At 48.6% G+C, this 21,458-nt stretch overlaps 1 protein-coding gene across 1 annotated transcript in view; it reads left to right on the top strand.

Moving 5' to 3' along the window:
• The first annotated feature begins 2,676 nt into the window (after positions 1-2,676).
• Positions 2,677-21,458, top strand: part of CPLX2 (complexin 2) — a 212,181-nt gene continuing 193,399 nt past the window's right edge. Inside the window, exon 1 of the mRNA XM_078652827.1 lies at positions 2,677-2,780. The gene's annotated coding sequence lies outside the window, so the exon portion shown is untranslated. The remainder of the gene's footprint in view (positions 2,781-21,458) is intronic.

The raw sequence follows: 21,458 nt of genomic DNA, 5'->3' as shown, positions 1-21,458 counted from the left end.
ACGAAGTAATGCAACATGGTGCATAGCTCTGTCTTGCGTTTCTTTGCATCGAGTAGACATTACATTACATGAGTGGAGCTTGGCATTCCCATCCTTCCACCCATTTATTTTGACACAAACCTAGATTTACAAAGACTTCCAACCCCTTAAGTGTGGCGCACGTTCAGCGGATGGCGCGTGCACTACCTCGGTAGTGCTGCGCACGTCCGTTGAACGTTCCGGCCCCGCCCGCGCAATAGAACGTTCAGCGCAGCGAAGGTGTTAAACCTGGGTTTGTGCCTCAATGGTGCACCTACCCGACAGGCATAACAAGGAGAAATATCTTCTTTTCACCTTGTTACTTTATCTTTCCTTTTGGGCTGGATTCTGCAGCACACATAGAAAGAGGAAAATGCCTCTACGGATAGTTTCCTGCACAAAAACAATCCTGCCCGTAACACAGGTTGCACTGTGGTGCAAGGTTGCCTTAGTTGGTTCTAGGGAGGACACAGTGCCCCCGCACAGGGAGAGAACAGAAATTCTCCATATATATGTAAATATGGACCATTTCGGCTCTCTTTCTTTAACGCAGCACAGCGCACCAATTCGCTGCACCCCGTTGTGTGAAAAAATGGTCAATGTGTCCCTCAATGTGTGGTAATTTAGTGTGCTTTTTAGATGTAAAATAGGCCTACGTGCATTGCAAAATAAGCGCACGCTAGGAGACAGACTGATGTACTACTGCATGAGGTAAGAAAAAAGATGGTTGGTTCTGTCTGCCGTGTACTCCATCGAACCCTCGGGCTTGTTGATTTGGCGGTCAGCCATCCAGCTGTATGAATTTATCCTTTAAGTGGATAGCTCCCTCCTTTGTTTGCAGAGCACATAAGCACAGGTGGCATTTAAAAACTGACACGCCCTGCCTGTAAGAAGCAAACAAAAGAGTCGCTCAGTGCTGACTGCGTTTCACATGTTGCTCGAGAGGCCGGTGCCGCAAGCATAGACGCTGGACTTTGTGCACTTTGCAGGTGTCCGCATCAGCTCGTATGAGAGAACAGAGCTGAGCCGGCCTTTAGCATCTGTGAGCTAAGTCTACTCTGCTCCCAGGGCGCAGATCTCCAGAGGGGTGCTGGAACTCCCTTCAGGAGACTTCCTGAGACTTGGATCCAAACCAAAAGTGTGTTTAAACACTTGTTCTGAAAGCTTCTGGCGCTCTTGTCTGCTTTTGTGTGTTTTTCTTTTCATGGCGCTCCTTACCCTTGCTACCCTCGCCTGCCTCCTCCTCCTGAAAAATATTCGAGACACACATAGTTAAAGAGGTTGAGTGGAGAGGAGGTGGGGGGTGGAGCACATTTGGTTTCGCCCATGGACTCCGGGAGCAAAGGCCAGCTGTTGGTGTGGGGAAGTTGTTGAGGGGACATTCAGGGCACCTGTGGGGTCCTTCCAAGGCCCCGCCCTCTACACAGCACGCTGTTCAGGAGGCAATGGGCAACAGGTGAGGTATTATTAACCACCTGTAAGAAGGCCGAGTGGGACAGATGGTGGGAAGGGACAACGTTTTTACGAAAGGCAAGGGCTGCGACCTCCCTGGCCCGTTAACGCATGCCCCCACGCCTCTTGGTGGGGAGTACGATGAGGGGGATAGAGCGAGATCGGGGATGTCGCGGTGTGTGGTTAAAAGTTGCCCTCTAAGGGGCATATTTACGTCTTCTGGCGCATCTCTGCAAATCAGCAGGGATGCTCCAGAACAGATGCGTCACGTAATCCCCACCCCTTGCGCCACCACAGATGCGTCGCATTTACAATGCGGCGCACCATGGTCCAAGGAGGGGCAGATGCGTGATGCATCTTTTGGCGTACGGGCGGCGCATTGCTGGAGTCGCGTCGCAAGCACGACGCAACTCCTGCAATGCAGAGGGGCCGCCCATATACAACAAGGTGCGTCACTCCTTACGCCTGATTCAAGCAGGCGTAAGGATTTGACGCAGAAGCGTCGTAAAACTGACTCAGTGAAATCTTGTAGATTTCACTGCGTCAGTTTTACGTGGCTTTCCTGCGAGGAAACGCCCCCCCTGCGACAGAACGCCCACATGAAACCTGACGCAGGTTTCATGTGGCGCAGGGCTTTACAACGTGACGCATCTGCCTAGATGCGTCACGTTCTAAATAAGTCGCAACGTGGCGCATGGTTTACACGGCCGCTGCGTCACAAAAGTGACACAACGGCGGCGTAAAAGTGTCACAAGGGGCTTGTAAATCTGCCCCTAAATGTTTATGCACTAATCTGTGGTGTTACCCCCCACCCACCCAACCAGCTCACCCCACCCCTCCCCGGGCTCGGACGGCGTGCAAAGAAGGGCAGATGTCCAAGTATTGCCTCCAAGTACTTTGAAAACAAGGCCGTCGGCCTTCACCTCTAGTACAAAGCCAAAGGCAGTGCACGGGGACATGAGAAGAGGAGGAGAAAGGAGACGAGGAGAAAAGGCAGGGAGGGAAGGAGAGAGAGAAAGAGGGCAGTGGGGGGAGGCGGAGAAGCGATGGAAGGGAGAAAGGTGAGAGAGCGGATGGAGGAAAAGAGAGGCGACCAGAGGAGCGGCTGTGGGAGGGGATAAGGGAGGGCCTGAAGGGAGGAGGGCGAGGGGCTGAGCTGTGATTGGGCGCCTCGGTGTTCATGAGCCAACCTCGGGGAGAGGGTACGGTACTCTCGAGCTGCTAGATGCCGGCCGGGACTGACAAGTGACTTCACAAACAGTCCTCCGTGAGAGAGTGCGCAGGCAGGAGCCAGGCGGCAGTCGGGACCGGTGAGTGCTTCAATCCTCCTCCAGGGGGCGGGGGCTGCAGTGCGGGGAACCAGCAGAGAGCGTGGAGGCAGTGAACGGGGCCGTGTTGCTGAAAGGACAGCTCCCAGTGTCCGAGCCACTGGTTGTGGTGCTGAAAGGACAGCTCCCAGTGTCCGAGCCCCAGGTTGTGGTGCTGAAAGGACAGCTCCCTTCATCCCATAGTCCGAGCCACTGATTCTTTTCCTCTTTACAACTGCCGTCCCTTCTCTCAGAAGGGACACGAAAAGCCCTCTCAGGATACTGTTGATTCCCAGCTGCCTTCTTCCAGGGAGCACAGTGCTTCTCCCACAGTGATCAAAATATGGTCTTCCTCTTTAGGATATTTTGTATTTCTGCTTTCCTCTGGGGAGCACACGTTCTCTTTGGAAAGTCCTTATTGTCCTCTTTTCCTCTTTCACCTCATAAAGCAGGGAGTCCCTTTGCATTTTTCCTCTCACAGGGAGCAGGGTTCCCCCTCGCCTTTTGCAAGTGCACCCTCCATACCCCTGTTTCAGCAAACACTGGGTCACTCCCTCCTTCACAGAGAGTATACTGGGGTACACGGTATCCCCACCATCTGTCACGGAGCACAGGCGCGCGTCCCAGGAGGAGCAGAGTTCCACCTCTCGTTGTGAGTTCTGTTTCCTCTCCTACTTTTTGGAAGCACAGTTCTCCTGTCTCTGCTCTGGAAACAGTGGCGCCCGTCCCTGAGCCACCCCTAAGTGAGCATATAATGACTGGCTCTTAGTTTACGGTTTGCAGGGCGAACAGTAACTGGTTACTAGGTTTAAAAGTGGGTAAACCACATTATGTTACGCTTTTATGTTAAGCAGCATTAGAAACATAATCTGCGACGCTTTTCTGCTTCTGGGCGCTGTTTGCCTCAGTTGTAAAGATAGGGAAGTGGCCTTCTTTGCATGGAAGTTATGTGTTTTCTGTGCTCCGGTTGCATCGTATCAGGTTAATCTGTCTGCAGGTAGGATGCAATTTTTGCTGAGAGCTCTGTGAGTTGATAGAAAGGTTGTGGGAGCCTCCCAGGAGTAGACCGGGAGCTCGTGCCTGCCATTGAAACAGAATCAGTTTCTGTGCCTGTTTTTGTAGTAGACCGGGAGCTTGTGACTTGCATTGAAAACGAATGTGACTTCTTGACTTTCTTACAAGAAGGACTCCGGCCGCTTTGAATCAGTTTCTGTGCCCGTTTTGGGGGGATCAGTCACCCGCTCACTTCTGGGCAGATTTAAAACCTGAACTCTTGTATGCACACCTGCTATTGAATAATAGGAATATGTTCCCTACCACCCGTCTGTGACAGGTGTGGCGAACGTGTTAATTTGTGTTGTGTGTAGTAAGTTTCCAGATTTCTGACAACTTTCATAATGTGGGATTTGTGCCAAACTACGCTGCCCATTCGTGGTATTTGCTAAGCATTTGATGAGCCAACAGCAGTGATACCTGTAGTGATACCTGTAGTGATCCACTCAGTGCTGAATAATGTGTGTCATCCAATAGTGTATAGCTGAAATGTGCTCTTGTGGGCATAGTCAGGCGCTGAAATAATGGAGACAATCGTTGCACATGGTCCATGTACAGTTAGCTGTGCGGCTGCAAATGACATAGATGGACCAATAAGCCGAAACCTAAGCGCTTACCAGCTAGACTCACAACACTCACAGGGACTAGGGTGCTCCATTTTATAATAAATCCAATATGAGTCAAACTCCTGTCACACCGTAGTCATGGTGAAAAACATCAACAGAAGCCTTATCCTGGAGCCGAGCATATATGTTAGTCTGGTCTTGGCATGCTTCACCCAGACACACAGGGCAGCCGGGTATCTGAAGAGGGTGTGCAGGGCAGGCTTTATCCCCGGCAAACATGTCAGCCTTGTGCTATCATCCTGGGCGTGCATGGGAGGCTCGTGTTCAATCAAACTTTCCATGGCAGCCCTGAGCCTGATCCATCATGGCAGCCTTGCCCCAGGATCCTCAGCACACATGGCCGCCTTGTTTTGAAACAAGACATACAATACAGCCTGATAAATTATGACAGCCCTGTCCCAGGATCATGGATGCTGCCTTCATGAGCGCACTGCATCCCACAGAGGAGGGGAGACACTGCCTTCATCAACACACTGCACCCTACAGGGGGTGGACACTGCCTTCATCAACACACTGCACCCTACTGAGGGGGGGGGGACACTGCCTTCATCAACACACTGCACCCCACAGAGGGGGGAGACACTGCCTTCATCAACACACTGCACCCCACAGAGGGGGGAGACACTGCCTTCATCAACACACTTCACCCTACAGAGGAGGGAGACACTGCCTTCGTCAACACACTGCACCCTACAGAGGAGGGAGACACTGCCTTCGTCAACACACTGCACCCTATAGAGAGGAGGGAGACACTGCCTTCATCAACACACTGCACCCTATAGAGAGGGGGGGGACACTGCCTTCATCAACACACTGCACCCTACAGAGGGGGGGGACACTGCCTTCGTCAACACACTGCAGCCCACAGAGGGGGGAGACACTGCCTTCATCAACACACTGCACCCTACAGAGGAGGGAGACACTGCCTTCGTCAACACACTGCACCCTATAGAGAGGAGGGAGACACTGCCTTCATCAACACACTGCACCCTATAGAGAGGGGGGGGCACTGCCTTCATCAACACACTGCACCCTATAGAGGGGAGAGATGCAGCCTTCATCAACACACTGCACCCTACAGAGGGGGGAGACACAGCCTTCGTCAACACACTGCACCATACAGAGGGGGGAGACACTGCCTTCGTCAACACACTGCACTCCACAGTGGGGGGAGACACTGCCTTCATCAACGCACTGCACCCTACAGAGGGGGGGTGCAGCCTTCATCAACACACTTCACCCTACAGAGGGGGGAGACCCTGCCTTCGTCAACACACTGCACCCCACAGAGGGGGGAGACACAGGGCCTTCATCAACACACTGCACCCAACAGAGGGGGGAGACACTGCCTTCATCAACACACTGCACCATATAGAGAGGGGGGGGACACTGCCTTCATCAACACACTGCACCCTATAGAGGGGAGAGATGCAGCCTTCATCAACACACTGCACCCCACAGAGTGGGGAGACACTGCCTTCATCAACACACTGCACCCTATAGAGGGGAGAGATGCAGCCTTCATCAACACACTGCACCCCACAGAGGGGGGAGACACAGCCTTCGTCAACACACTGCACCATACAGAGGGGGGAGGCACTGCCTTCGTCCACACACTGCACCATATAGGGGGTGGCGGGGAGACACTGCCTTCATCAACACACTGCACCCTACAGAGGGGGGGTGCAGCCTTCATCAACACACTTCACCCTAGAGAGGGGGGAGACCCTGCCTTCGTCAACACACTGCACCCCACAGAGGGGGGAGACACTGCCTTCATCAACACACTGCACCATATAGGGGGTGGCGGGGAGACACTGCCTTCATCAACACACTGCACCCTACAGAGGGGGGGTGCAGCCTTCATCAACACACTTCACCCTAGAGAGGGGGGAGACCCTGCCTTCGTCAACACACTGCACCCCACAGAGGGGGGAGACACTGCCTTCATCAACACACTGCACCCCACAGAGGGGGGAGACACTGCCTTCGTCAACACGCTGCACCCCACAGAGGGGGGAGACACTGCCTTCGTCAACACACTGCACCCCACAGAGGGGGGAGACCCTGCCTTCGTCAACACACTGCACCCTACAGAGGGGGGAGACACTGCCTTCGTCAACACACTGACCCTACAGAGGGGGAGATGCAGCCTTCATCAACACACTGCACCCCACAGAGGGGGGAGACACTGCCTTTGTCAACACACTGCACCCCACAGAGGGGGGAGACACTGCCTTCATCAACACACTGACCCTACAGAGGGGGAGATGCAGCCTTCATCAACACACTGCACCCCACAGAGGGGGGAGACACTGCCTTCGTCAACACACTGCACCCCACAGATGGGGGAGACACTGCCTTCATCAACACACTGCACCCCACAGAGGGGGGGGACACTGCCTTCGTCAACACACTGCACCCCACAGAGGGGGGAGACACTGCCTTCGTCAACACACTGCACTCCACAGAGGGGGAGACACTGCCTTCGTCAACACACTACACCCCACAGAGGGGGGAGACACTGCCTTCGTCAACACACTACACCCCACAGAGGGTGAGACACTGCCTTCGTCAACACACTACACCCCACAGAGGGGGGAGACACTGCCTTCGTCAACACACTGCACTCCACAGTGTATGAGAGATGCAGCCTTAACACACTGCATCCCACAAAGGGGGGGAGATACGGCCTTCTTCAACACACTGCATCCTACAGAGGAGGGGGTACTGCCTTCACCAACACACTGCATCCCAGAGATGAGAGACAGGCTACCTTCATCCCCACATTCATCCCACCGACGAGGGGAGATGCAAACTTCATCAACACACTGCATCACGTAGAGGAGAAGAGAGCTGCCTTTGTGCTGTGAGAAAAGCTTTAAATAAATAAAGTGTGTTACTGCTGGAGGGAGAGTGTTTGTGTGAGAGGCCGAGGGTAGCTGATGTACGCTGTTTGATGTTGACTTTAATTTTTTAGGGGCCGACAAGGTCCCAGGTCATCTGTGACGATTCTCTGGACACCCAGAGGTTATGCAGTCATAAATACCTAAAGCAGAAATACAGTAAAATTGAGAGTTAACAAAAGTTTGAAACCTTTTACATTGAAATCCGGTTGTCATCTTTCTTGATAACGTTTGGCATTAGGCTAAAGTTAGTGTTAGGCTCAATGCCTTGAGTCGACCTTAGCTACGGTTGGGGGTTTGTGTTGGTGTTAGCCACAGGGCCAAAGCACAAGGCTGCAGTTGGTTTTAGGGTTACCATTAGGCACAGTTTCAGGACTAGGTTGACGTTTAACGGTAAGGCTGGGGTCAGGGAATAAAGCAATTTGCTGCTTTTGATTTGATATGAATTGATTTGGGATTTATAAAGCGCACGATTGCCCATGGGCGTCTAAGTCTAAAACTTCTCCCACCCCATCGAACCTGATTGAATCTAGGAACCTGAATCATTTTCTGATGGCTGGATCTCAAGGATCTGGAGGGGTCATCCCATTTCAAATGACTTTTCAGGAACTGACATCCCGTTCCATGGAGGGCCTTGTATGTCAGACAGAGGGATTTGAATTTAAGTCTTTTGCCAATTGGCAGCCAGTGAAGACCAGTTAATCTGTGCACTACTGGTTCAAACTTTGGGATATCTAGCACCAGCCTGGCTGCTGCATTTTGTAGACGTTGTAATGTTGCTAGTTGCTTGGCCTGAATCCCTGCATAAAGCGCGTTTCCAAAGTCCAACCTAGACAGCGCTAGTGCAGTAACCACTGTCTTGCGTGAATCGTGTGGAATGAAAGGTAGGGGTTTTCTAATTGTTTTGAGAATGTACCAGATGGAGGATGCTAGCTTGTTTGTTTGTGCCTCATATGTGAGCTTGTCGTCCAGGAGGACTCCCAGGTTTCAGACTTTATTGACTGGGGCGGGACGTTGGCCCAGGTTATCCGGCCACCATTCCTGAGACCATGCTTGCATGTCAGTCCCCATCAGCATGACTTCACTTTTATTTCCATTTAATTTCAAGCAGTTGCCCTGCATCCATTGAGAGATGTATTTCTTAAATTTCTCTGCCGTCTCTTTAATGTTATTCGAGATAGACTTTGAGCAGACTTTTGAACATTGGTTCCTTCCTTTCGTCCATAGCACCCATTATGCACCTTCAGAGCTCCAGCACTACACCTTCAGCCCACCCTGCAGCTTCTGATATTCAGCACTACACCTGCAGCAAACCCTGCGCCTTCTGATCTTCAGCACTACACCTGCAGCCCACCCTGCGCCTTCTGATCTTCAGCACTACACCTGCAGCCCACCCTGCGCCTTCAGATTTCCAGCAGTACAACTGCAGCCCACCCTGCGCCTTCTGATCTTCAGCATTACACCTGCAGCCCACCCTGCGCCTTCAGATCTTCAGCACTACACCTGCAGCCCACCCTGCGCCTTCAGATCTTCAGCACTACACCTGCAGCACACCCTGCGCCTTCTGATCTTCAGCACTACACCTGCAGCCCACCCTGCGCCTTCAGATCTTCAGCACTACACCTGCAGCCCACCCTGCGCCTTCAGATCTTCAGCACTACACCTGCAGCACACCCTGCGCCTTCTGATCTTCAGCACTACACCTGCAGCCCACCCTGCGCCTTCAGATCTTCAGCACTACACCTGCAGCACACCCTGCGCCTTCTGATCTTCAGCACTACACCTGCAGCACACCCTGCGCCTTCTGGTCTTCAGCACTACACCTACAGCACACCCTGCGCCTTCAGATCTTCAGCACTACACCTGCAGCACACCCTGCGCCTTCAGATCTTCAGCACTACACCTGCAGCACACCCTGCGCCTTCTGATCTTCAGCACTACACCTGCAGCACACCCTGCGCCTTCTGATCTTCAGCACTACACCTACAGCACACCCTGCGCCTTCAGATCTTCAGCACTACACCTGCAGCACACCCTGCGCCTTGTTGCCAGGCCCAGACCGTGCATAGTGAAAACAAATAATAATAATGAAATTCACTTATCAGTAAATAAGGAAATCTGAGAGGTGCTCAGCATTGTTATCTCAACGTCTGCTACGAAGGTCTGTGGTTATACTGAATAATCAGCTTCCTACATAATTATCATTTAAATATCTTTATTATTGATGCCATAACTACACTTTCATAATTGCATTTTTAACCTTCTTGCTATCTCAAATTTGCTTGAATATGCACTATTTGCTCACTCTTTTTCAAATATTTTCTAAGGGAGAAAAACCCACCCGAACCCCTCTTATAGCGGTCGGGCTAGCTCGCTACGCTCACTACTGGTCACTCATCATGAACTTTTACGCCTCACTCCTTTCAAATGTCACCAGCGGCCACTGACTTCAGCAGTACACCTGCAACGCTCCTGTGCCATCCTAGTGTCAGCATTACGCTCCTAACAGCACACTCTGCATCTTTGGGGAATGCAGCTTTAGGGATGGAAGGGTAGGTTTTAACCCCTGCAATAAAGTTGTAAGCAGATATGATGTGGCCACCAACAATAGGTACTCACAAGTGGTCACAAAGAAAACAGGTGAAGCTGCTGGGAATGGTGAAAAGAGTGTGCGCATATTGTGTTTTTTGCATCTTCGGATTCTTTTCATGAGTATGTTGATTACTGTTGTCATATTTTATGGGGTTAAATCTCATATTATATTCAGTATAACAGTTCAGGAATGACAGTTTAGGTTTTATAAACTATTATCATAGAAGGATATGCATATGTTCATTAAACACACTGGGGATGATTCACATAATCATTTTTTAGAATGGGAAGCACTGTTACAGGAGTACTGTTCCCCAAAGCATCCAACTTCCTATTAATACAATTAGAAAGAGGGCACATCTCTTTCTCTGTGAACTAACTGTATATGAACACGTTTGGAATATTCATATTTTTTTCCTATGGAACCCTATCGCAAAAGCATGTAAGAGTAAGAAAAAGAGTACTCTTTTTCATACCTTTACATGCCTTTGTGATTCTGTCGGATGTATGTCATTACAATGCATACTTTTACAACGCATGCCATTACAACAAAACTTTTACAACGCAACATCCATTACAAAGCATTCCATTACAACGCATGCCATTACAACGCATTTCACAAAACTACCATTACAACGCATCCATTACAACACATACTACCTTTACAACGCATATCATTACAAAGCATGCCATTACATAGCATGTATGGTAAGTATTGGATAGTGTAGGGGTAACATTTACTATTCTAACTCCAGGGGGTGCAACAGTAGGGTAAGGGTTGGATAGTGTAAGGGTAATATGCGTTGTAATGGTATGCGTTGTAATGACTGCGTTGTAATGTCATGCGTTGTAGTGGTATGCGTTGCAGTGTCATGCCTTGTAATGGTTGCGTTGTAATGGCATGCATTGTAATGGATGTTGCGTTGTAAAAGTTTCGTTGTAATGGTACTGCGTTGTAAAAGTTGTGTTGTAAAGGTTGTTTCCCGATTCTGTCCCCTTCCATTGAGAGGGGCGTCAGGCCTGTCTTCTTTGGATGTTGTACTCCATGCTCTCGTCTTCTTTTGTTCCCCAAGAGCGATTCAGGAGAAACTAAGTGCCTGAATTAGAATTTGACGGATATTCCGTCTGCCTTATTACAAGTGGATTAGGGCTTTCGGTTTATTGGTATTTATTTTTTAACCTCTCTGTCAGTATTTATCCATATTTATTTGTTGGACATTTTATTGGCATTTATCCATATTTATTTTGTGTTATGTGAATAAATTATATCAGAGCATGTTTAGTTCCACACTTATTTAACTGATCAATATGCATCCATGCTTTGATGTTTGTGGATTTTAACACATTAAATAGCCAAATATAATAAAACAAATCACCTATATGAAAAGTGCAGCGTTATCCAACAAATATATGTTGAGATCTGCAATGATTTAAGGAAATCTCACCCAGTTCTTTAACTCCCCATGCCATCAATCTGCTCAGCTGTTCACCTGGAATTTATAAATGACAGCATAGAAAGTCGCTCAAACCGTGCCCAATTTTCTGTACTTTTGTGCTTTTAAAAATAAATACAGAAAGGAAACACATTGCTTTTTGTCGGTATTTATGTGTAAAAATCAGTAAAAACGGAAAACTGGGAGCCTATACCTTAATGCACTTGTAATAAGGTGGATGGGCTATCCGTAATGTTTGTGCCAGAGTATTTGCCTGTCAAACTCTAAATCTGGCAATTTGTGACCAGTATTTATGTGTCTAGTGCAGTACTTTGCAAAGTGACCTATGTGCTAATAGGTTGGATTACGAAATACCATATCGTAGTGGGCCTCAATCTGACCTACCTCATGAATATTAACAAAGTGACTCGCATATTCTACCCTTCTAAGATTTACAGCCATCACAGGACTTTTTTAATGCAGCCCATTTTTCCTAAAGGAATTGGGACTGCATTTAACAGAGAGATTTTTTGTGCATTTTTTGTATATTCACATAGGTGTAGGGTTCCCAAGGGGACCCCTTCCCTTTTGCAAATGAGTTGTGACCCCAACTTGGCGGTCAGTTAAATATCAATGTTTTCCGTCAGGATTTCAGTCACAAAACATTGATCCATATGATGCTGTTTCGGAATTTGGAATGGATGCCTACATCACGCCCTTCCAGATACTGAATCGCCATATCGGGAATTTTGAATCCCGAATCCGCATACCAAAATGGATTTCGTATTTAAGTAAAAGAGTTTTAGTGTTCGCAAACCCTCTGTTTTTCAAAATCGGAGAGTTTGAGAGCGCAAAAACACTTGGTACATTACTGCTGCTCAAAAATACTTGTGATGGTGAAAGGACAACTCCCGGGTTTCATAAGGGCGCGAACCAGTCCATTCACAGTCGGGGTCAGCAGTTACCAGTTGCTACAGCACTGCAATCTGCCCGTAGTCTGAGAAAGCTAGAGATAAAACCTCTTCAGCGTGTGACTTTGCGTGTCCGTTAATGGGTGGCACTGCTGCTGCAGAGTTTGGTCGGTGCAGTGATACTCTATCTCTACCCTTATTCCTGGCAGATCAAACGTGAATCACTTTAGCATACAGTGGCTTCAGAATTTGAGAAGCGCATCTGCGACACACCCTTTGCCCTCGGAGCTTCATCTACACACTTGCAGCAGCACACTCTGCACTTTCAGCCACACACCTGCAACAACTCAGCCTTTGATTTCAGCAAGACACCTGAAAAAACTCAGTCTATGCTTTCAGCAGTGCACCTGAAAAACTCAGTCTATGCTTTCAGCAGTGCACCTGCTAAAACTCAGTCTATTCTTTCAGCAAGACACCTGAAAAAACTCAGTCTGTGCTTTCCGAAATACACTTGCAAAAACTCTCCCTATGCTTTCAGCAATGCAACTGCCAAAACACACCCTATGCTTTCAGCAATACACCTGCAAAGACTCGCCCTATGCTTTAAACAATACACCTGCAAATACTCATCCAATGCTTGATCAGGAAAAAAACACCTTTCAGCAATACACCTGTAAAAAACTCACCCTGTGCTTTCAGCAAACCACCTGCAAAAACTCTCCCTATGCTTTCAGCAATACACCTGCAAAAACCGCCTTTCAGCAATTTACCTGCAAAAACTCTCCCTATGCTTTCAGCAACACACCTGGAAAAACACACCCTATCCTTTCAGCGTTACACCTTCAAAACCTCAGCCTATTCTTTCAGAAATGCACTTGCAAAACTCTCCCTATGCTTTCAGCAATGCACCTGCAAAAACTCAGCCAATGCATTCATGAATGCTCCTGAAAAACTCACCTAATGCTTTGAGCAATGCACCTGCAAAACTCACCCTATGATTTCAGCAATACACCTGCAAAAACTCACCCTGTGCTTTCAGCAATACGCTTTCAAAATCTCGTCCTATGCTTTTAGTCATGCACCTGCAACAACTCACCCTATGCTTTCAGCAATACACCTGCAACGACTCACCCTGTGCTTTCAGCAAAACACCTGCAAAAACTCAGCCTATGCTTTCAGCAATACACTTGCAAAAACTCAGCCTACGCTTTCAGAAATAAACCTGCAAAACTCAGCCTATGCTTTCAGAAATACACCTGCAAAAACTTTCCATATGCTTTCAGCAATGCATTTGCAACAAATCACGCTGTGCTTTCAGCAATACACCTGCAAAAACTCACCCTTGCTTTCAGCAGGAGACCTGCAAAACCTCTCCCTATACTCTCAAGCATTACACCTGCAAAAACTCAACCTATACTCTCAAGCATTGCACCTGCAAAAACACACTCTATGCTTTCAGCAATACACCTGCAAAAACTCACCCTATACTCTCAAGCATTGCACCTGCTAAAACTCACCCTATACGTTCAGCAACACACCTGCAAAAACTCACCCTTTGCTCTCAGGCATTGCACCTGCAAAAACTCGCCATATGCTTTCAGCAATACACCTGTAAAAACTCACCCTGTGCTTTTTCAGCAATAGACCTGCAAAAACACACCCTATGCTTGCGGAAATACACCAGCAAAAACTCAGCCTATGCGTTCAGAAATGCACCTGCAAAAACTCAGCCTATGCTTTCAGAAATACACCTGCAAAAACTCAGTCTATGCTTTCAGGAAGGCTACTGCAAAACTCACCCTATGCTTTCAGTAACACGCCTGCAAAAACTCACCCTATGCTCTCAGGCATTGCACCTCCAAAAACTCAGCCCTGCATTCAGAAATACACCTGCAAAAACTCACCCTTGCTTTCAGCAATACACCTGCAAAAAGTCACCCTATACTCTCAAGCATTGCACCTGCAAAATTTCAACCTATGCTTTCAGCAATACACCTACAAAAACTCACCCTGTGCTTTCAGCAATATACCTGCCAAAACACACCCTATACTTTCAGCAATGCACCTGCAAACCTCACCTTATGCTTTCAGTAATACACCTGCAAAAACTCACCCTGTTCTTTCAGCAATAGACTTACTCTCAAGCATTGCACCTGCAAAAACTCACCCTATGCTTTCAGCTGCAAAAACTCACCCTATGCGTTCAGCAATACACTTGCAAAAACTCACCCTTTACTCTCAAGCATTGCACCTACAAAACCTCACCCTATACTTTCAGCAATACACCTGCAAAAACTCATCCTATGCTTTCAGCAATACACCTGCAAAAAGTCACCCTTTACTCTCAAGCATTGCACCTACAAAACCTCACCCTATACTTTCAGCAATACACCTGCACAAACTCACCCTATGCTTTCAGCAATACTCCTGCAAAAACTCACCCTGTGTTTTCAGCAACAGACCTGCAAAAACACACCCTATACTTGCAGAAATACACCTGCACAAACTCAGCCTATCCTTTCAGAAATGCACCTGCAAAAACTCAGCCTATGCTTTCAGGAATGCTACTGCAAAACTCACCCTATGATTTCAGCAATACACCTGCAAAAATTCACCCTATGCTTTCAGCAACACACCTGCAAAAATACACCCTATGTTTTGAGCAATACACTTGCAAAACCTCTCCCTGTGCTTTTAGTCATGCACCTGCAACAACTCACTCTATGCTTTCAGCAATACGCCTGCAATGACTCACCCTGTGCTTTAAGCAATACACCTGCAAAAACTCAGCCTATGCTTTCAGCAATACACCTGCAAAACTATCCCTATGCTTTCAGCAATGCAACTGCAACGAGTCACTCTGTGCTTTCAGCTATACACCTGCAAAAACTCAGCCAATGCATTCACAAAAGCTCCTGAAAAACTCACCCTATGCTTTCAGCAACGCACCTGCAAAACTCACCCTATGCTTTCAGCAAAATACCTCCAAATACTCACCCCATGCTCTCAAGCATTGCACCTGCAAAAACTCACCCTGTGCTTTCAGCAATACACCTGCTAAAACACACCCTATGTTTTCAGCAATACGCTTTCAAAATCTCGCCCTATGCTTTTAGTCATGCACCTGCAGCAACTCACCCTATGCTTTCAGCAATACACCTGCAACGACTCACCCTGTGCTTTCAGCAATACACCTGCAAAAACTCAGCCTATGCTTTCAGCCATACACTTGCAAAACCTCAGCCTACGCTTTCAGAAATAAACCTGCAAAACTCAGCCAATGCTTTCAGAAATACACCTGCAAAAACTTTCCATATGCTTTCAGCAATGCATTTGCAACAAATCACGCTGTGCTTTCAGCAATACACCTGCAAAAACTCACCCTTGCTTTCAGCAGGAGACCTGCAAAACCTCACCCTATACTCTCAAGCATTGCACCTGCAAAAACTCAACCTATACTCTCAAGCATTGCACCTGCTAAAACTCACCCTATACGTTCAGCAACACACCTGCAAAAACTCACCCTATGCTCTCAGGCATTGCACCTGCAAAAACTCGCCATATGCTTTCAGCAATACACCTGCAAAAACTCACCCTGTGCTTTTTCAGCAATAGACCTGCAAAAACACACCCTATGCTTGCGGAAATACACCAGCAAAAACTCAGCCTATGCGTTCAGAAATGCACCTGCAAAAACTCAGCCTATGCTTTCAGAAATACACCTGCAAAAACTCAGTCTATGCTTTCAGGAGGCTACTGCAAAACTCACCCTATGCTTTCAGTAACACACCTGCAAAAACTCACCCTATGCTCTCAGGCATTGCACCTGCAAAAACTCAGCCCTGCATTCAGAAATACACCTGCAAAAACTCACCCTTGCTTTCAGCAATAGACCTGAAAAAAGTCACCCTATACTCTCAAGCATTGCACCTGCAAAATCTCAACCTATGCTTTCAGCAATACACCTGCAAAAACTCACCCTGTGCTTTCAGCAATATACCTGCCAAAACACACCCTATGCTTTCAGCAATGCACCTGCAAAACTCACCTTATGCTTTCAGTAATACACCTGCAAAAACTCACCTTGTTCTTTCAGCAATAGACTTACTCTCAAGCATTGCACCTGCAAAGACTCACCCTATGCTTTCAGCTGCAAAAACTAACCCTATGCGTTCAGCAATACACCTGCAAAAACTCACCCTTTACTCTCAAGCATTGCACCTACAAAACCTCACCCTATACTTTCAGCAATACACCTGCAAAAACTCATCCTATGCTTTCAGCAATACACCTGCAAAAACTCACCCTGTGTTTTCAGCAATACACTTGCAAAACCACCATTCAGCAATACTCCTGTAAAACCTCACCCTATACTTTCAGCAATGCTCCTACTTGACTCATCCTATGCTTTCAGCAGTGCACCTGCAAAAACTCACCCTATGCTTTCAGTAATGCACCTGCAATAACTCACCCTATGCTTTCAGCAATGCACCTTCAATAACTCACCCTATGCGTTCAGCAATACACAATACACCACCAGCACACCCTGCCCCCCGTACGAGGTTCAGCAATACTACTGCAGGAGCACTTTCAGCTGCTGCAGAGACTGCGCAATACGCCTGCAGTACCAAGTGCCTTGAGGTTTACTGTTACACTCGGTGCAGCACACCCTGCTGTTTCAGAGATGCAGCAATACTCTCCTGTAGCCCGCGGTATGGCTTCAGAGATTCTGCAATACTCGTACAGTACACCATGCACCTTTATAACTGCAGCACTACATCCAAGGCAGCACAGTGTGCACCTCCGGAGCTTTAGAGGTACACCTGCAGCAAATCTTGAGCCTTCAGAGTATTCAACAGGTCGCTGCTGCACTTAGTGCCTTCGGACCTTCAGCAGTACACCTGCAGCACTACAACACCTTCTGAGCTTCAGTAACACACCTGCAGCACCACTGCACCTTCACAGCTTCAGCAGCACACCTGCAGCACCACTGCAGCTTCAGCAGCACACCTGCAGCACAACTGCACCTTAACAGCTTCAGCAGCACACCTGTAGCACCACTGCGGCTTCACAGCTTCAGCAGCACACCCGCAGCACAACTGCAGCTTCTGAGCTGCAGCAGCACACATGGAGCACCACTGCAGCTTCAGAGCTTCAGCAGCACACCTGCAGCCCCCCAGCACCTTCAGATCTCTAGCAGTACACCTGCAGCACGAGTGCATTTTAAGCCTCAGCAGTGCACAGGCAGCAGCACACCCCGCGGCTCCTGGGATTCAGCAGCATAGCCGGCGTCTCCGGAGCGTCATCCATGCTCCTGCCGCCCTCCGTCCGAGGGGGAGAGCGCGGCACCTGCTCTGGTACCTAAACCCCTCCCCGTAGTATTTCTTCTTACAAACCGCCCGTCGCACATCTCCCCGCCTCCCCTCACGCACAGGGATGGGCGGAGCGTCTGCTCCAGGCTAGCCTCGGGGTGTCTCTTCCGAGGCAGATATGGGCGTGAGTGCCTCTGCAGGCGGCTGCCCCGGGGTATCCGAGGTGAGATACACAGCTCTACCTGGAGGATGTAAAGGGGGGGCTGGGGAGTGTGTGTGTGTGTGGGGGGCTCCTGCACATCACACAGCAGGTGCGCTGCATTTGCACAAAGAACTCCAGCTGCGGCACCCCGAGCGCTGCCACCTCCTCTAGGAGGGGGGGGGGGGGGGACGTGTGCGTGAGCGTGAGATATACCTGGACGTGTGCACACAGCGTGCGGTACAGTGCGCGCGCGTGCTGCGCGCTGGCTGCTCGTACGCAGAGGGGCAGCATTGCGCGTGTGCGCGTGGAGTGCAGTGCCCACATTCGGTGCACGTCTCTGTCTGTGAGGAGAGGAACGTAGTATATGGTATGTGCACACATGTTGCTTAAACAGCTGCGTGCACACGTTGTGCATGGGCATTTTAACGTCCATGCGTGTGTTTTCAAATGTGACCGGTGCTTTACTCTACAGCGTGTGCGCACACGCACAGACGCGTGCAGCACGGAACCCTGAGGCCTTGCAGTGCACACAGCTGCACTCGGTCCAGGGTGGGTGTAGAGTCAAGGCGGCCACACTGAGTGACATTTAAGGCCACCAACACGGTCTGAAAGGGCGCCACACACCCCTGCACGACACGAGTCAGTGTTACTTTCTGGGTCAGTGTACGTGGAAGTGGCATTTGCTGTGTTTGCACACGTGTTCCTACACTTAAGTGCACTTTCAATAGGTGCCTATGTACAACTGTGCACTCTCGTGTACTCAGGCCATGCTTTCGCACAAGGCTGTGAACATGTGAATGTAGTTTCCTGCACCCTGACTCTGTTTACTTGTTAGAATGCAGTTGAATATATGCCTGTATTTGAGTGTATTGAGCTCTGCCTGTGTCTGGACATGCATCTGAGCAACTTAATGTGCTTTCTAGTTGGGTTTAAAGTAGGGGAGTTGAGTTTGCTGCAGTCTGAGTACATTTCTATAATTTATCCTGTACTCTGAGGCCATTATTTACAATCTGGAGGGAATTGAAAATCCTTCACTTTCAAGAGGAAACTGTAGATATCGAATACTCCCCCCCCCCCCCCCCCCCATGCAAAAATTCCTCCACCAGAGGCAGGGCTTTAAGTGGGCCGGGTCCTCTCCATTTTTGCCCTCATCTTCAGGGGTGAAAAAAAAACTCACCTCTGCAGCAGTCCCACCCTTCACTGCCTTTGACATGAGTGCGAAGAGACTTGTTCTAGGTCTTTCACAGTCTCATCATTTCAGAACTGAAGCATTTTCAATATTCTATACAACGCAACCATAGTTGTTGCTTATTTATCTTATGCAACTACCAACCATTGACAAAGCCAATAGTTCTGGCTTGTTGTAGGTGTAAAGTTACTTCAGTATTATATATATGGATGCAGTGATAGAAACAGCAAAATACTAGGCAGACAGCACACTATGCTAAGCACAGGCTTTTAGCCCAGTTGTTTTTAAGCAACACCCTTAATTGCATAGGCCATGCCCCTTTGTGAGACCCCCAGTTTTTTTATCCCACTTAAAGCCCTGACCATAGGGATAAGATTGTGGGCGAAATTCAGGGAGGTCATTCTCCTACATATTTAGTATTTTCCCAGAAATTGAAGGAATTTCAGTTCCACCAAAACATAAAATTAGGCCCAGGGTTTGTTTGCACTTTCATTTAGGGCTCGTGTACCGCTTTTTGGGTCCATGTAGGAGTTCTCTAGGTGAGGAAGGAACCTTTGATGGCCGACTTTAGGGAGCTGTTGTCAGACCCCATTCGGTGCGCCTTGGGACAGACAAGTGCTAATGGTCCTCAACCATGGTAGTTGAGGAGCTTTTCCACGTCTCTGATGCGATCTCTCTATTACCTCTCTGCAAAGTGGGCCAAGTGGAACTCGTTCCACCCTTGACCCTCAGGGAAACGGGGTTGAGTAGTCGCAGGCTATTCATAGAGGTAGTAAGGGAAGCAAGAGCTCAGAACTCAACAGTCAAACAACCAACACTATAACGCCCAGCCCAGTGCTCATCTTTATGAAAGAAGGTACTACAGAAGAACTAATTACTACACAATCCAATTAATATGTCATTCAGGGTTGTCATTAGTTGCGCTTCAACCATGAGGCTCTGCACTTCACCTTCCTTCCCTGGTAGCTTCCTTCCCTTCTGCTAGGTCAAGGTACCACTATTATCATTCGTACTATGTTAGGTCATAGGCAAGGATTAGGCTCGGGTGTAGATCAGCCAAAAGTTCTCTTGAGTTAAGTTTGCAACTCAGTTCAATGTTCATTGCAGCATTTGGACCAAAAAGTCACAGGAGAGATTTGTCGGCACGTTTCAGTCTCTGTTTCATCCCCTGGTGCAGTTAAGTCCCGCAGTTAATTGTTGGTGACTGCACAAGAGCCTTCGGTGGTGGTCCGCCCTCCAGAGGTGGACTCCTCCAGAGTGAATGCTGTACTCATGATCTTCATAGGACTGGCTCTGGGGCAGGTTTTATGCGGTGACACCAGTCTTTGATATCGGTGGCCTCCGTGGTTAGATGCAGAATACTCTTCAGTTTCTACGAGTTGCGGCCTTCAGGCCAAGTCTTCTTTGTGGTATCTGAGGCAGTTGCAGCCTCCATGCCGGTTTGTGGTTTCACACTTTAGCAGTATTTTGATCTCCTTCTTTTCTGCATCGGCAACATCAGTTGCTCAGCCCACAACAGTCTGCTGGACAAATCAAGATATAAAACCAAAGGGAATGATGGACGGAGTGTTGAACATTGCAAGCACTCACCCCCCACTCAACTGATCTGGGTTTAATCCATCGTCATTCTTTAGCTCACTCCGCCTTCCCAGTTCAGACATTGGCATATGCAAATCAGTCTGACCTTGTGCCTCATGGGAACAGTCCAGCCGAACTGCCATGCCATGTCTTCCCTGGACCAGAAACAAGCATCCTGGGACCGGTTTCTGGCTAATCAGCCGTCATCAGCCAGGCTTGCTTAAATTCAGTGGCAAAGTGAGCAAGGGAACCAAGCCTGGGTATAGCCTGCCAACTTAGGGCGAACAAAGCAAAACCAAATGGGATGATGGACGGAGTGTTGAACATTGCAAGCACTCACCCCCAATCAACTGATCTGGGTTTAATCTATCATCATGCCATCTTTTAGACGCTCCTGAAAAATTGCAGATGGTCCTGGGAGGCCCCTTCGCAATACTGGTCACTCCTGGCTCACTCACACAGGTTAGTCAGCTTCCTCTGAGTTCTCACTCTGGGGAAAAAATGGGATTTCTCCTCCTGGACAGTCTCTCCTCCTGCAGGACCAGACACATGCCTTCCCGCTCTCAACAGGCAGGCAGAATTCTAAGCCCTTCAGGCAGATCCTCAGCTCTTCCAGCAGAATATGCTGACTTCAGGTAACAAGCTCACACCACATAGAGCCTTGCTGTCAGACAAACACCAGATCTGGGTACACAACAGTCATTTTAGGATTCTGCAGAGCACTCCCTTACTCGATCAAGGAGAGCTTGGCACTGCAAACAAGTGAGGCAGTTTCTATCCCACTTTTGCACACATTTTTCAGACACAGGATGTTGATCCACTTCCTGAGTACTCAGAACGGGTTAGGGTTGGTTATTTTTCAAATGTCATTTCGAGGCT

The sequence above is a fragment of the Lissotriton helveticus genome, chromosome 7, assembly GCF_964261635.1.
Source record: "Lissotriton helveticus chromosome 7, aLisHel1.1, whole genome shotgun sequence".
Taxonomy (NCBI): domain Eukaryota; kingdom Metazoa; phylum Chordata; class Amphibia; order Caudata; family Salamandridae; genus Lissotriton; species Lissotriton helveticus.
Note: the sequence above shows the minus strand (reverse complement) of the source record. Positions and strands in the feature narration are given on the sequence as shown.